At 44.1% G+C, this 13046-nt stretch overlaps 1 protein-coding gene across 4 annotated transcripts in view; it reads right to left on the bottom strand.

Annotated features, from left to right (window-relative positions):
• Positions 1 to 12541, bottom strand: part of DCAF4 (DDB1 and CUL4 associated factor 4) — a 34895-nt gene extending 22354 nt beyond the window's left edge. For 2 of the 4 annotated variants that reach the window (XM_025295253.2, XM_025295252.2), the window contains exon 1: positions 12332 to 12541. The gene's annotated coding sequence lies outside the window, so the exon portion shown is untranslated. The remainder of the gene's footprint in view (positions 1 to 12331) is intronic. The other 2 variants (XM_006055195.3, XM_025295254.2) reach the window with 2 other exon arrangements.
• Positions 12542 to 13046: the final 505 nt, after the last annotated feature.

The following is a 13046-nucleotide window of genomic DNA, read 5'->3' on the forward strand; positions in this document are numbered from 1 at the left end:
GCTAAAACCAACTGACCAACATCTAGCCAACCAACCAACCAGCCAACTCTGCAGCTATTTTAAATCCCAAGTAGCTTCCTTCTGCTCTGGGTATTTTCATTTGATATTCAACATACATTACAAAGTGCCCACTCACGTCAGGCACCGGGCATGGAGGGGCAGGCAGAGATAAATTGTGGTTCCCGTTCTCAAGGGACTCGGTGCTTAGAGGGAAGATGAATACGTGAACCAATTCCTGCCATGCATCTTGAGGGTGCTACAGGTCTCTCCAGGTGCAGTGGGGGAGAAGGCAGTGACGGCTCGGAGTGGAAGAGCCAGAGGGGACACTGAATTTGAATCCAGCCCGTCAGGCAAGGTGGCAGTGTGAGGAGTCTGTGAGCACTTTTTGGTGTGGCCAGAGCCTCAGGTACAAGGGGTTGGGAGATTGGGCTAGAGGCAAGCAGGGTCAGATACTGAGGTCCCTGGGTGAGTAACATTAGACCTGTATTTTAGAAAGGGCATTTTAGAGGCAGCGGTGGAGGGAATGAGCTGGAAGTTAAGGGCTGCTGCAGCAACTCAGGTTAGATGAACCCACCAAATGGAAGTGACAGTGACACCTGGGATAGAGAACCCTGAAGTTAGAAAGATGTAGAAGGGAAATTTCATGGGACAGCTGGGCAGAGGGCAACTGAAAACTGACAAGTGAATAACTGGCAGTGTTCTGACCTGAGAGTCCAAGAATAAAGAAGGAAGGGTGGTTTGGGGAACAAAGTCTGACCGTGAACAAGCCAATCTCAAGATGTGTTAAAACGGGCCTGAGAATCCAGAGGGGAAATGAGGTGAAATATACAGATTTGAAAGTCATCAGCACACGGTAACAGATTGAGACAAATGTGGCTCAAGCCAAATATACAGCGAGGATTAAAATTCAAAATTAGAGACAATTTTATTGGACAGTAACATGAAGTCAGCACAATCAGTTTTTAGATTGGTGTTTCTCTACCAAGGACGATTTCACCCACCAGGGGACATCTGGCAATTTCCAGGGACATTTTTGTTTGTCACAACTTGGGGGTGGGGAGGGGTGGACTGCTCTGGCATCTAGTGGGTAGAAGCCTGGGATGCTGCTAACCATCCTGTAATACAGGACAGCCCCTTACAACAAATTATCCAGCTCCAAATAGTGCTGAGGTTAAGAAACTCTGCTCCAAAAGGAAATACTCAATAACAATTTTGCTGGGGATAAAATGCTGGCTCTCAGCTCCTTGGGAACCACTCTGCCAAGCACAGATATTAAATAAGATGTGTTGTGGCAGGCTGAGCTTGGCTTTGCCTTTTAGAGTATCTTTCAAGCACTTAAAGGAATAAAGAATAATAATTTCTAAGATACCATTATTCTAGAAAGATAATGTTAATCTCAAACAAATAAAGAAACATGACATAACTTTTTGGAAAAAGTCTGAGCACTACTTATCAAGTAATTTAAATGTACATGCCTTCTTCCGGGCATTGATCCTAAGAAAATAATCCAAAAGATTGTAAGAATTATATGCAAGACATTTACTACAACTTTCCAACTTACTTTATGAAGCTAGTAGTCCTTTGTTGCCAAAACCAGACAAAGGTATCACAAGACAAGAAAACTACAGATCAACCTACTTTATGAACACAGACACTATTCCTCAACCATATGCTAGCAAACCAAATCTAGGTTCAACACTAAAAAAAAATCAGTGCAATACACCATATTAACAGAATAAATGAGAAAAAAACAAACAAACACCCATGTGATTATCTCAATAGATGCAAAAAAAAAAAAAAAAACTGGACAAAATCCAACATCCTGCTGGACGTTGGTCCTGGTGGTCCAGTGGTTAAGAACCCGCCTGACAAAGCAGGGGACATGGGTTTGATCCCTGGTCCAGGAAGATCCCACATGCTGTGGGGCAACTAAACGTGCGTACTGCAACTACTGAAGCTTGTGTCCTCTGGGGTCTGGGCCACTGAAACGAGAAGTCCGCACAGTGCAACTAGAGAAAGCCTGGCCCACAGAAATGAAGATTCAGCGCAACCAAAAATAAATAACATTCAAAAACAAAACAGCTCTTATCTTAAAAAAAAAAAATCCAATATACTGTCATGACAAAAACTAGGCACAGAAGGTAACTTCCTCAACTTGATAAAGGGCATTGACAACCCCCCCACAGCTACCACCATAATGGTAAAAGACCGCAAGCTTTTCTCCTAAGATCAGGAACAAGACAAGGATGTCTGTTCTTATCATTTCCATTTAACACTGTCCTGAAAGTTCTAGCCAGGAACAATTAGGCAAGAAAAAGAAATAAAAAGAATCCAAACAGGAAAGGAAGAAGTAAAACTATTTATATCTGTAGATGACATGATGTTATACATAAAGAAAATCCTAAAGAATTCACATATACACATATGCACAAAAACTATTGGAGCTAAGAAATGAGTTAAGCAAGGCTGAAGGATGCAAAATAACTGTACTTCTGTACATGAGCAGTGAATAATCTGAAAGTGAAGTGAATACAAATCCATTTAAAATAGCATAAAAAAGAATAAAGTACTTAGTGATAAATTTAACGAGTGCACAACTCTATACATTGAAACTACAAGACATTGTTGAAAGAAATTAAAGAGGACCTAAATAAATGAGAAGACAACCATGTCACGGATTGGAAGACTTTAGATGGTCTACAAACTGATGTACAGATTTAACACACTGCTATCAAAATTCCAACCGCCATCTTTGGAGAAGTTACTAAGTTGATCCTGAAATTCATATGGAAATATAAGGGACACAGAAGAGTGAAAATAATCTTGAAAGAGAGCAAAGTGGAGGACTCACACTTCCCAATCTCAGTGCTACAGTAATCAAGGCATCGGTATTGGCACAAGGACAGCAACATAAATCAATGGAGTAGAACTGAGAAATAAAGAAAGAAAGAAATCCAGAAGTAAATACATAAATACATATATCTATGGATGTATAAATATATACATCCATATATTTATGGATGAAATAATATCCAGAAATAAATCCATATATTTATTGGATATTTTATAGAAAATTTTAAAGAAAATTATTTATCTATTTCTTTTTAGCTGTGCTGGGTCTTCGATGCTGAGCATGGGCTTTTCTCTAGTTGCCTCAGGTGGGGGCTACTCTCTACTTGCAGAGCGTGGGTTTCTCATTGTGGTGGCTTCTCTCGTTGCAGAGCACAGGCTGTAGGGCACACGGACTTTAGGAGTTGTGGCTCGTGGACTCAGTAGCTGTGGCACCCATGCTTAGCTGCGCACAGCATGTGGAATCCTCCTGGACCAGGGATTGAACCCATGTACCCCACAATGGCAGGTGGATTCCCAACTATTGGACCCACCATGGAAATCCTGAAAACTGATTTTTGACAAAGGTGCCAAGACAATATGGGGGTGGGAGGCGGCAGCAGATAAAGAAAAATCTTTCAACTGCCCAAAGCTCTGGATATTCACCCGCAGAAGAAGGAATCTGATTCCTATTTCACACCATATATAAAATTAACTTGAATGGGTCTAAGCTCTCGAACTATAAAACTTATGGAAGAAAACAAAGGTATTAATCATCATGAACTTTGAACAAGCAACACTTTAAGTAGGACACCCAAAGCACAAGGAAAAACAGCTTAACTAGACTTCATCAAAAGTAAAAACTTTTGTGCTAAGAACACTATCAAGAAAGTGAGGATGAAACTGGAGCCGATTATACAGAGTGAAGTAAGCCAGAAAGAAAAACACCAATACAGTATACTAACGCATATATATGGAATTTAGAAAGATGGTAACGATAACCCTGTATGGGAGATAGCAAAAGAGACACAGATGTATAGAACAGTCTTTTGGACTCTGTGGGTGGGGGTGGGGGCGGTGGGGGGGGTGGGGGTGGGGGGGAATGATTTGGAAGAATGGCATTGAAACATGTATAATATCATATAAGAAACAAATCGCCAGTCCAGGTTAGATGCAGGATACAGGAAGCTTGGGGCTGGTGCACCGGGATGACCAAGAGGGATGGTATGGGGAGGGAGGTGGGAGGGGGGTTCAGGATTGGGAACACATGTACACCCGTGGCAAATTCATGTTGATGTATAGCAAATACAATACAATATTGTAAAGTAATCAGCCTCTAATTAAGATAAATAAATTAAAAAAAAAAGAAAGTGAAAAGACAACCCACAGAATGGGAGAAAGTATTTTTAAATCATGTATTTGATAAGGATCTAGTATCCAAAATATATATACAACTCAACAAGAAAAAAATAACTCAATTAAAAATAAGGAAAAAAATCTGAAAACAATTCTTCAAACATATACCACTTAGAAATGTGGTAAACAGCCACTTAGAACATGAAAAGATGCTCAACATCATTAGTCATTGTGCTGTGTGCTTACTCACTCAGTCGAGCAAGACTCTGTGACCCTGTAGGACTGTAGCCCGCCAGTAGCCTCTGTCCATGGGGATTCTCCAGGCAAGAATACTGGAGTGGGATGCCATGCCCTCCTCCAGAGGATCTTCCCAACCCAGGGATTGAACCCAGGTCTCCCGCATTCCAGGCAGATTCATTACCATCTGAGCCAGTGTCCGACTCTTTGCGACCCCATGGACTGTAGCCCACCAGGCTCCTTGGTCCATGGGATTTTCCAGGCATGAATACTGGAGTGGGTTGCCATTCCCTTCTCCAGGGGATCTTCCTGACCCAGGGATCGAACCCAGGTCTCCTGCATTGTAAGCAGATGCTTTACCGTCTGAGCTACCAGGGAAGGCCCCTCATTAGTCATTACTGCTGCTGCTGCTAAGTCGCTTCATTTGTGTCCGACTCTGTGCAACCCCACAGACGGCAGCCCACCAGGCCCCGCCGTCCCTGGGATTCTCCAGGCAAGAACACTGGAGTGGGTTGCCATTTCCTTCTCCAATGCATGAAGGTGAAAAGTGAAAGTGAAGTCGCTCAGTCATTACCAGGAAGATGCAAATCAGAACCACAATAAGATACCACTTTATGTCTCTCAGGATGGCTACAAAAAAAGAAAAAGAAAAGTACTGGTGAAGATGTGAAGAAACTTCTGGTGGGAATGTAAAACACTACACTCACTATGGAAAATAGTTTGGCAATTCCTCAAAGGATTACACACAGAGTTACCATATGACTTAACAAAATCCAGCAGAAATGAAAATATATGGCCATATAAAGATCTGGACAGTAATGTTCATAGCAGTATTATTCATAATTGCCCCAAAGAGTAAATAATAAAAGTTTCTATCAACTGATGAATCAGTAAAAATATAGCACATCCATACAACAGACTGTTATTCAGGCATAAAAAAAAATGTACTATTGACGGAAGCTACATCATGGATCAACCTTGAAAATACTATGCTAAGTGAAAGAATTGGGACACAAAAAGCTACATAGTGTGTGACTTATTTGATGTATATGAAATCTTCAAAACAGGCACATTCAAAGAGGCAGAACGAGAGAAGTGGTTTTTCAGGGGCTGAAGGAGGAGGGGTACAGAGTATGGGGAGCATAAAGGGCCAGGTCCTCTTTTTTTTTAAAGCTTCCTGAAAGCCTATTTTTCTGTTATGAATAACTGCTTTTTCCAGTTATCCCCAGATGAGTTGATAAAGACTCTGATTAAACTGTTTTATGCTTCTAAGAATAAGAGTAACTATTACATCTTTTTATTATCTAGGTGGTAGCTTTGAAAAATTTGTATAGAATTTTAAATGATTTATGATGTTCCATGTGTTCTTGTTTGTTTTCTTAGGTAACATTCCACCAAATTACTAGTGCCATATATAACACTTGAGTATGACAGCAGTTAAAAAATGTTCTAAATTATAATTGATTTACAATGTGTTAATTTCTGCTGAACAGAAAAGTGATTTAGTTACACACACACACACACACACACACATTCTTTTTTAAAGTATTCATTTCCAATATGGTTTATCACAGGATACTGAACACAGCTCTGTTCTGTGCCGTAGGACCTTGTTTATCCATCCATTCTACATGTAATAGCTCACATCTGAGAACCTTAACCTCCCACTCCACCCCTCCAACCCGCCTCCCCCTTAGCAACCACAAGCCTGTCCTCTATGAGCATGACAGCAGTTTCACTTGTCTTAAAGTCAGAATCAAACTGAATATGACTTTAAACTAAAATTTATGCTTTGTGCATTTGTAAAACATGGATATACTGGTATCATATTTCCTTTATTCTACTCGATTATGCACTTGTTGAAAGGTAAATTTACAGATCAAATGATGGAACTTAAGGATTCAGTGAAAGTGTTTTTTTTTTTTTTTTTTCTCTTTTTTAAATAGAAAACTTGTCTTTTTAGTTAAAGCTTCATGGAACAGAATTTATATTTAATCAGAATGACTAGACAGGATCCTTTTGGGAAGTCAATCTAAAAGAAGCTAACAGGAATTGGTAGAACTTTTGGCTTTTGATATTTACTTACTACAGGCACAGTGTAGTAATATGAAATACTTTGAAGCCCATAATTAAAAAAAAAAAAGTGTCAGAGTTATACAAAAAGACCATATATCACTGGGTAGGAAGTTGACTAGGTAGGCAGTGAAGTGACTGGGTGTGTAATATTTTTTAAAACCTTGATTTTGGGTCAGCATAAATAATCCTTTAATTTTCCCTCTACTTTCAGCCGCATTCCATTTTGATGTTTAGCAGAGCAAACCAGAATAAAGTTCTATTAATTCAGCAATCTGAAATCTGAGTCACATTAAGATAAAAATGAAAATGAGATGTGTACTAAGGAAAGTTAGTTTCCTTCTTCTGTAATATCTAATTCATCTTCTTATTGATCCTTTCTTAGTCCACAGGTGGACACTTGTCCTGTTCCAGACAGTGAGCTGAGCAATCTCTGAAAAGGACTCTGTGAATGTACTCTTACAATATATGTGAGATGGATAATCAGGTGAATACCTAGAGCTTCTGAAAACCTCAGAGCTTCTCATCAATCTTTTGTATATTTTGGTAGGGAGCAGTATATACCTCTGAAGCTTTGCTGAGAAAAAGCATTTCAATAATGATAAATTCTGAAAATACAGTCTTCATATCCTTTACTTTCTGCTTTTCAGAACTGCCAACCATTTCCTCCAGATGAGGGCTGTCTGTACAGCATCCACTGTAGCTCTTTATAACTGGGTTCATCAGAAAATAACACGTCCAGTGGAAGGGTGTGCTGATATATCCTTTCTACTTCAGGCAGCTGTTTGGCGACTTCATTTCTTGATGATGATGTCACTGTGAGGTCATCACGTTTCCTTTATGGTTCCTTCCACTCACTGCTGTGGCGTGCAGACAATCCTGAAGGTCAGCACAAGCTTCAGCGGTTTTTTGGCCCCTACTTCAAAGCTGGGGTCTTTAGTGAGGCTCTCATGTGGGCAAGTCGGCTCTGACTCGCAGCCTGGCAGCTTACTGTGCATGCGCGCCAAAGATTTGCACAGCTCACCAAACTGCTCCTGGACTGGAATGCAAAAGTAGGAAGTCAAGAAACACCTGGAGTAACAGGCAAATTTGGCCTTGGAATACAGAATGAAGCAGGGCAAAGACTAATAGAGTTTTGCCAAGAAAATGCACTGGTCATAACAAACACCCTCTTCCAACAACACAAGAGAAGACTCTATACATGGACATCACCAGATGGTCAACACTGAAATCAGATTGATTATATTCTTTGCAGCCAAAGATGGAGAAGCTCTATACAGTCAGCAAAAACAAGACCAGGAGCTGACTGTGGCTCAGACCATGAACTCCTTATTGCCAAATTCAGACTGAAATTGAAGAAAGTAGGGAAAACCACTAGACCATTCAGGTATGACCTAAATCAAATCCCTTATGATTATACAGTGGAAGTGAGAAATAGATTTAAGGGCCTAGATCTGATAGATAGAGTGCCTGATGAACTATGGAATGAGGTTCGTGACATTGTACAGGAGACAGGGATCAAGACCATCCCCATGGAAAAGAAATGCAAAAAAGCAAAATGGCTGTCTGAGGAGGCCTTACAAATAGCTATGAAAAGAAGAGAAGTGAAAAGCAAAGGAGAAAAGGAAAGATATAAACATCTGAATGCAGAGTTCCAAAGAATAGCAAGAAGAGATAAGAAAGCCTTCTTTAGTGATCAATGCAAAGAAATAGAGGAAAACAACAGAATGGGAAAGACTAGAGATCTCTTCAAGAAAATCAGAGATACCAAAGGAACATTTCATGCAAAGATGGGCTCGATAAAGGACAGAAATGGTATGGACCTAACAGAAGCAGAAGATATTAAGAAGAGATGGCAAGAATACACAGAAGAACTGTACAAAAAAGATCTTCATGACCCAGATAATCACAATGGTGTGATCACTGACCTAGAGCCAGACATCCTGGAATGTGAAGTCAAGTGGGCCTTAGAAAGCATCACTACGAACAAAGCTAGTGGAGGTGATAGAATTCCAGTTGAGCTATTCCAAATCCTGAAAGATGATGCTGTGAAAGTGCTGCACTCAATATGCCAGCAAATTTGGGAAACTCAGCAGTGGCCACAGGACTGGAAAAGGTCAGTTTTCACTCCAATCCCAAAGAAAGGCAATGCCAAAAAATGTTCAAACTACCACACAATTGCACTCATCTCACACGCTAGTAAAGTAATGCTCAAAATTCTCCAAGCCAGGCTTCAGCAATATGTGAACTGTGAACTTCCAGATGTTCAAGCTGGTTTTAGAAAAGGCAGAGGAACCAGAGATCAAATTGCCAACATCTGCTGGATCATGGAAAAAGCAAGAGAGTTCCAGAAAAACATCTATTTCTGCTTTATTGACTATGCCAAAGCCTTTGACTGTGTGGATCACAATAAACTGGAAAATTCTAAAAGAGATGGGAATACCAGACCACCTGACCTGCCTCTTGAGAAATTTGTATGCAGGTCAGGAAGCAACAGTTAGAACTGGACATGGAACAACAGATTGGTTCCAAATAGGAAAAGGAGTACATCAAGGTTGTATATTGTCACCTTGTTTATTTAACTTCTATGCAGAATACATCATGAGAAACGCTGGACTGGAAGAAACACAAGCTGGAATCAAGATTGCCGGGAGAAAGATCAATAACCTCAGATATATAGATGACACCACCCTTATGGCAGAAAGTGAAGAGGAACTAAAAAGCCTCTTGATGAAAGTGAAAGAGGAGAGTGAAAAAGTTGGCTTAAAGCTCAACATTCAGAAAACGAAGATCATGGCATCCGGTCCCATCACTTCATGGCAAATAGATGGGGAAACAGTGGAAACAGTGTCAGACTTTATTTTTCTGGGCTCCAAAATCACTGCAGATGATGACCGCAGCCATGAAATTAAAAGACGCTTACTCCTTGGAAGGAAAGTTATGACCAACCTAGATAGCATATTTGGAGAAGGCAATGGCACCCCACTCCAGTACTCTTGCCTGAAAAATCCCATGGATGGAGGAGCCTGGTAGGCTGCAGTCCATGGGGTCGCTAGGAGTCGGACATGACTGAGCGACTTCACTTTCACTTTTCACTTTCATGCATTGGAGAAGGAAATGGCAACCCATTCCAGCGTTCTTGCCTGGAGAATCCCAGGGACGGGGGAGCCTGGTGGGCTGCCGTCTATGGGGTCGCACAGATTCGGACACGACTGAAGTGACTTAGCAGCAGCAGATAGCATATTCAAAAGCAGAGACATTACTTTGCCAACAAAGGTCCGTCTAGTCAAGGCTATGGTTTTTCCTGTGGTCATGTATGGATGTGAGAGTTGGACTGTGAAGAAGGCTGAGCGCCAAAGAATTGATGCTTTTGAGCTGTGGTGTTGGAGAAGACTCTTGAGAGTCCCTTGGACTGCAAGGAGATCCAACCAGTCCATTCTGAAGGAGATCAGCCCTGGGATTTCTTTGGAAGCAATGATGCTAAAGCTGAAACTCCAGTACTTTGGCTACCTCATGCGAAGAGTTGACTCATTGGAAAAGACTCTGATGTTGGGAGGGATTGGGGGCAAGAGGAGAAGGGGACGACAAAGGATGAGATGGCTGGATGGCACCACTGACTCGATGGACATGAGTCTCGGTGAACTCTGGGAGTTGGTGATGGACAGGGAGGCCTGGCGTGCTGCGATTCATGGGGTTGCAAAGAGTCGGACACGACTGAGCGACTGATCTGATCTGATCTGAGCTGCGCAGGTTTTTCAGGGTACCGCTTCCTTCCTCTTCCCCAGGACACCATTCCAGGCCAGGCGACCAAATCCCGAAGGTGCAGCCCGGAAAAGGCCGGGCCTGGGAATCTCAGACCTAACCAGGAAGCCTCTCTCCTGGCCTCTGTGCAAGTTGGGTCCAGTCCTGCCAAAATTCAGCACGGGGCCGAGGCTCACTGCCCCGTCCTACCCAGCACGTGGCCCACAGCAGCTTCCTTGGGGAGTGATGAAAATGTCCTGGAATAAGATGGTTGCAGGGCTTCCCAGGGGGTGCTAGTGGTAAATAACCTATCTGCGAATGCAGGAGCCATAAGAGATCCAAGAGACATGGGGTTTGATCCTTGGTTCTGGAAGATCCCCTGGAGAAGGGCATGGCAATCCACTCCAGTATTCTTACCTGGAGCATTCCATGGGCAGCAGAGCCTGGTGGGCTAGAGTCTACAGGGTCGTAAACAGTCAGACACCATCTAGTGACTAACGCAGCACGCACACACGCAAGATGGTCAAACGACCTTGGAAATATTGTACAAAACCTGCCGAACGGTGCATTATAAAAAGGCGAATTATATATATCCAAGTGAAAGTCGCTCAGTCGTGTCCGTCTCTTTGCGACCCCATGGACTATACAGACTGCGGAATTCTCCAGATCAAAATACTGGAGTAGGTGAAAGTGAAAGTGAAGTTGCTCAGTTGTGTCCCACTCTTTGCCACCCCACGGACTATAGCTTACCAGGCTCCTCCGTCCATGGGATTTTCCAGGCAAGACTACTGGAGTGGGTTGCCATTGCCTTCCCCTTTTCTAGGGGATCTTCCCAACCCAGGGATCGAATCCAGGTCTCCCGCATTGCAGGTGGCTTCTTTACCAGCTGAGCCACCAGGGAAGCCCAAACAAAAATTTTCCTGCTACAAAAGTACTATGACGTTTATAAATGAGACATATCCTAAATATCCAGCGACAGATGAGTTAAGATTATAGAGGTTACTGGACTGCAGCGTGGGAAACGCTACCACCACTGGCTTGAAAAGCCCCACATAAAATGACCTCTGCAGGGGGCTTGCCCTGCCCACCCTGCGTAGTATTTAAAACCACCTCACAAATGAAGGAAATCAAGGCTTTGAAGCCTAAATATGGTACCCAGAAAGATACAATGGAATGGGGGTTGGGGGTTGGGGAAGGGATTCTACTCCTGCTGGTCTGCCTCAGGACACCACCTCAACTGCGATCTCCACGATTATTTAAAACTAGAGTTTGGGGTTTTGTAATTTTGTTTCGTCCTGGAAGCTGTGGCCTCAGTTTTCTTTCTTTAGAGCTGTTGGATTCAGAGGACAAGGTCTGTGGACCACCCCATGCCCGTCCAGGGGAAAGGGGAGGGGGTAGTCATGGTTTCCAAGGTCAACTGGGGAGATGACGAGGCTTCTTGGACATAGCTAGTGCTAGCTTCGTCGCTAAGGCACCTCGGTGCGGAAGTTAACTTCGGGAAGTGTGGTTTCACCCCGTGGCCCCACCGCTTGCTAGTGACCTCGTGTAAATGCCAATTTCACTAGGGCTCGTTCTGCGTCCTACAGAGGTACTGCCGCCGACCTCATGGGGTTAGTATGCGGAAAGCTTCGATAATGCTTATAAAGCAGTTGGTAGTGCCTAGCACTGTAGGTGCTTGCCTTAACTGCTATGCTGACCTGTCTGAAAGCCAACCACAATCTGAACTTCCAGGTAAAACCGCCACCAAGAGCCCGCAGTCCAGCCACTGGCAGCTATCGGGTGGCACCTTGACATCACAATTTAGAAAGAACGCTCCATCGGGGCAGACACGGAGCGGCGAAACTCAGGGCCTTCCTCTCCCGTCTCTACGGCTGTAAATCGAACAGGACGAGCAAGCTCCACGCGCCCACAGACTCCACTCAACCAGAGTTAGCCCGCCCAGCCCCCTACCCACGCCGGGGTCCGGGCGGCTCCTCCTCCCCGCCCCTTTTCTTGGGCCTTGCCCCCCACCTCCTATGTCACCCCGAGCTCTATCAGAGGAGCAGCAGCAGCCCCCGAACCGACGCCAAAAGTACTCCAGTCAGCGCAGACTTACTCGATCAGAGGATTTTTTCCCGGCTCTCCCTCGGGCCCAGGGTCCACAGGTGCCGGGTGCGAAGCGTGGAAGACCCGGAAAGACCGAAGGGTAGCGTCTGCCACTTAGTTGCGTCCACTCTCACGTTGTCGCAGCGGATAGGGAGATGGCAGCCGTCCCTCCTTTCTCATTGGACGCGTCTTCTGACGGGCTATGCCAATAAGGGTGGATCTTAGGGAGGGGCGGGGTTGAGGTCTCGGCTCCGCCCAGGCCTGGAGAAAAGACAGCGAATCGGCGGCTGTATTCTTTGGGCTCCGCCCTTTGGGGCGGGGTCAATCATGTTTCGGGTGGAGACAGGCGCGTTTTGGGGCTGGGCCTGGCCGGGCCGGGCTGGGCTGGAGGCGAGTTGAAAACTTCCCAAGCTGTAGCTACCCCACCCAGCACCGGGTATTTTCTGTGTCCAACCCGGTTAATCCAGCCCAGGAAAGTCCTCTCGCTGCTTGGGACCCCCTCCTTTAAACTTACGGAGGAGGAAAGAGTCTGTTGTGGAAAGGGCGAAGGAGGGTCTGAGATGAGAGGAAAAAGGAACCGGTGGTGAACTGGTGGTGACGTGTTCGGTTGTGTCCTCTGGTAGCTTGAGACTGCTGACCGTAGGTCTGCGTGGCTCCAAGCTGCAGAAGAGCGTGCCCTCAGCTTCAGTTCGGGAGCTTCCGCTGTAGATCAAGTTCTATTTCCT

This window comes from Bubalus bubalis, chromosome 11, assembly GCF_019923935.1.
Source record: "Bubalus bubalis isolate 160015118507 breed Murrah chromosome 11, NDDB_SH_1, whole genome shotgun sequence".
NCBI lineage: Eukaryota > Metazoa > Chordata > Mammalia > Artiodactyla > Bovidae > Bubalus > Bubalus bubalis.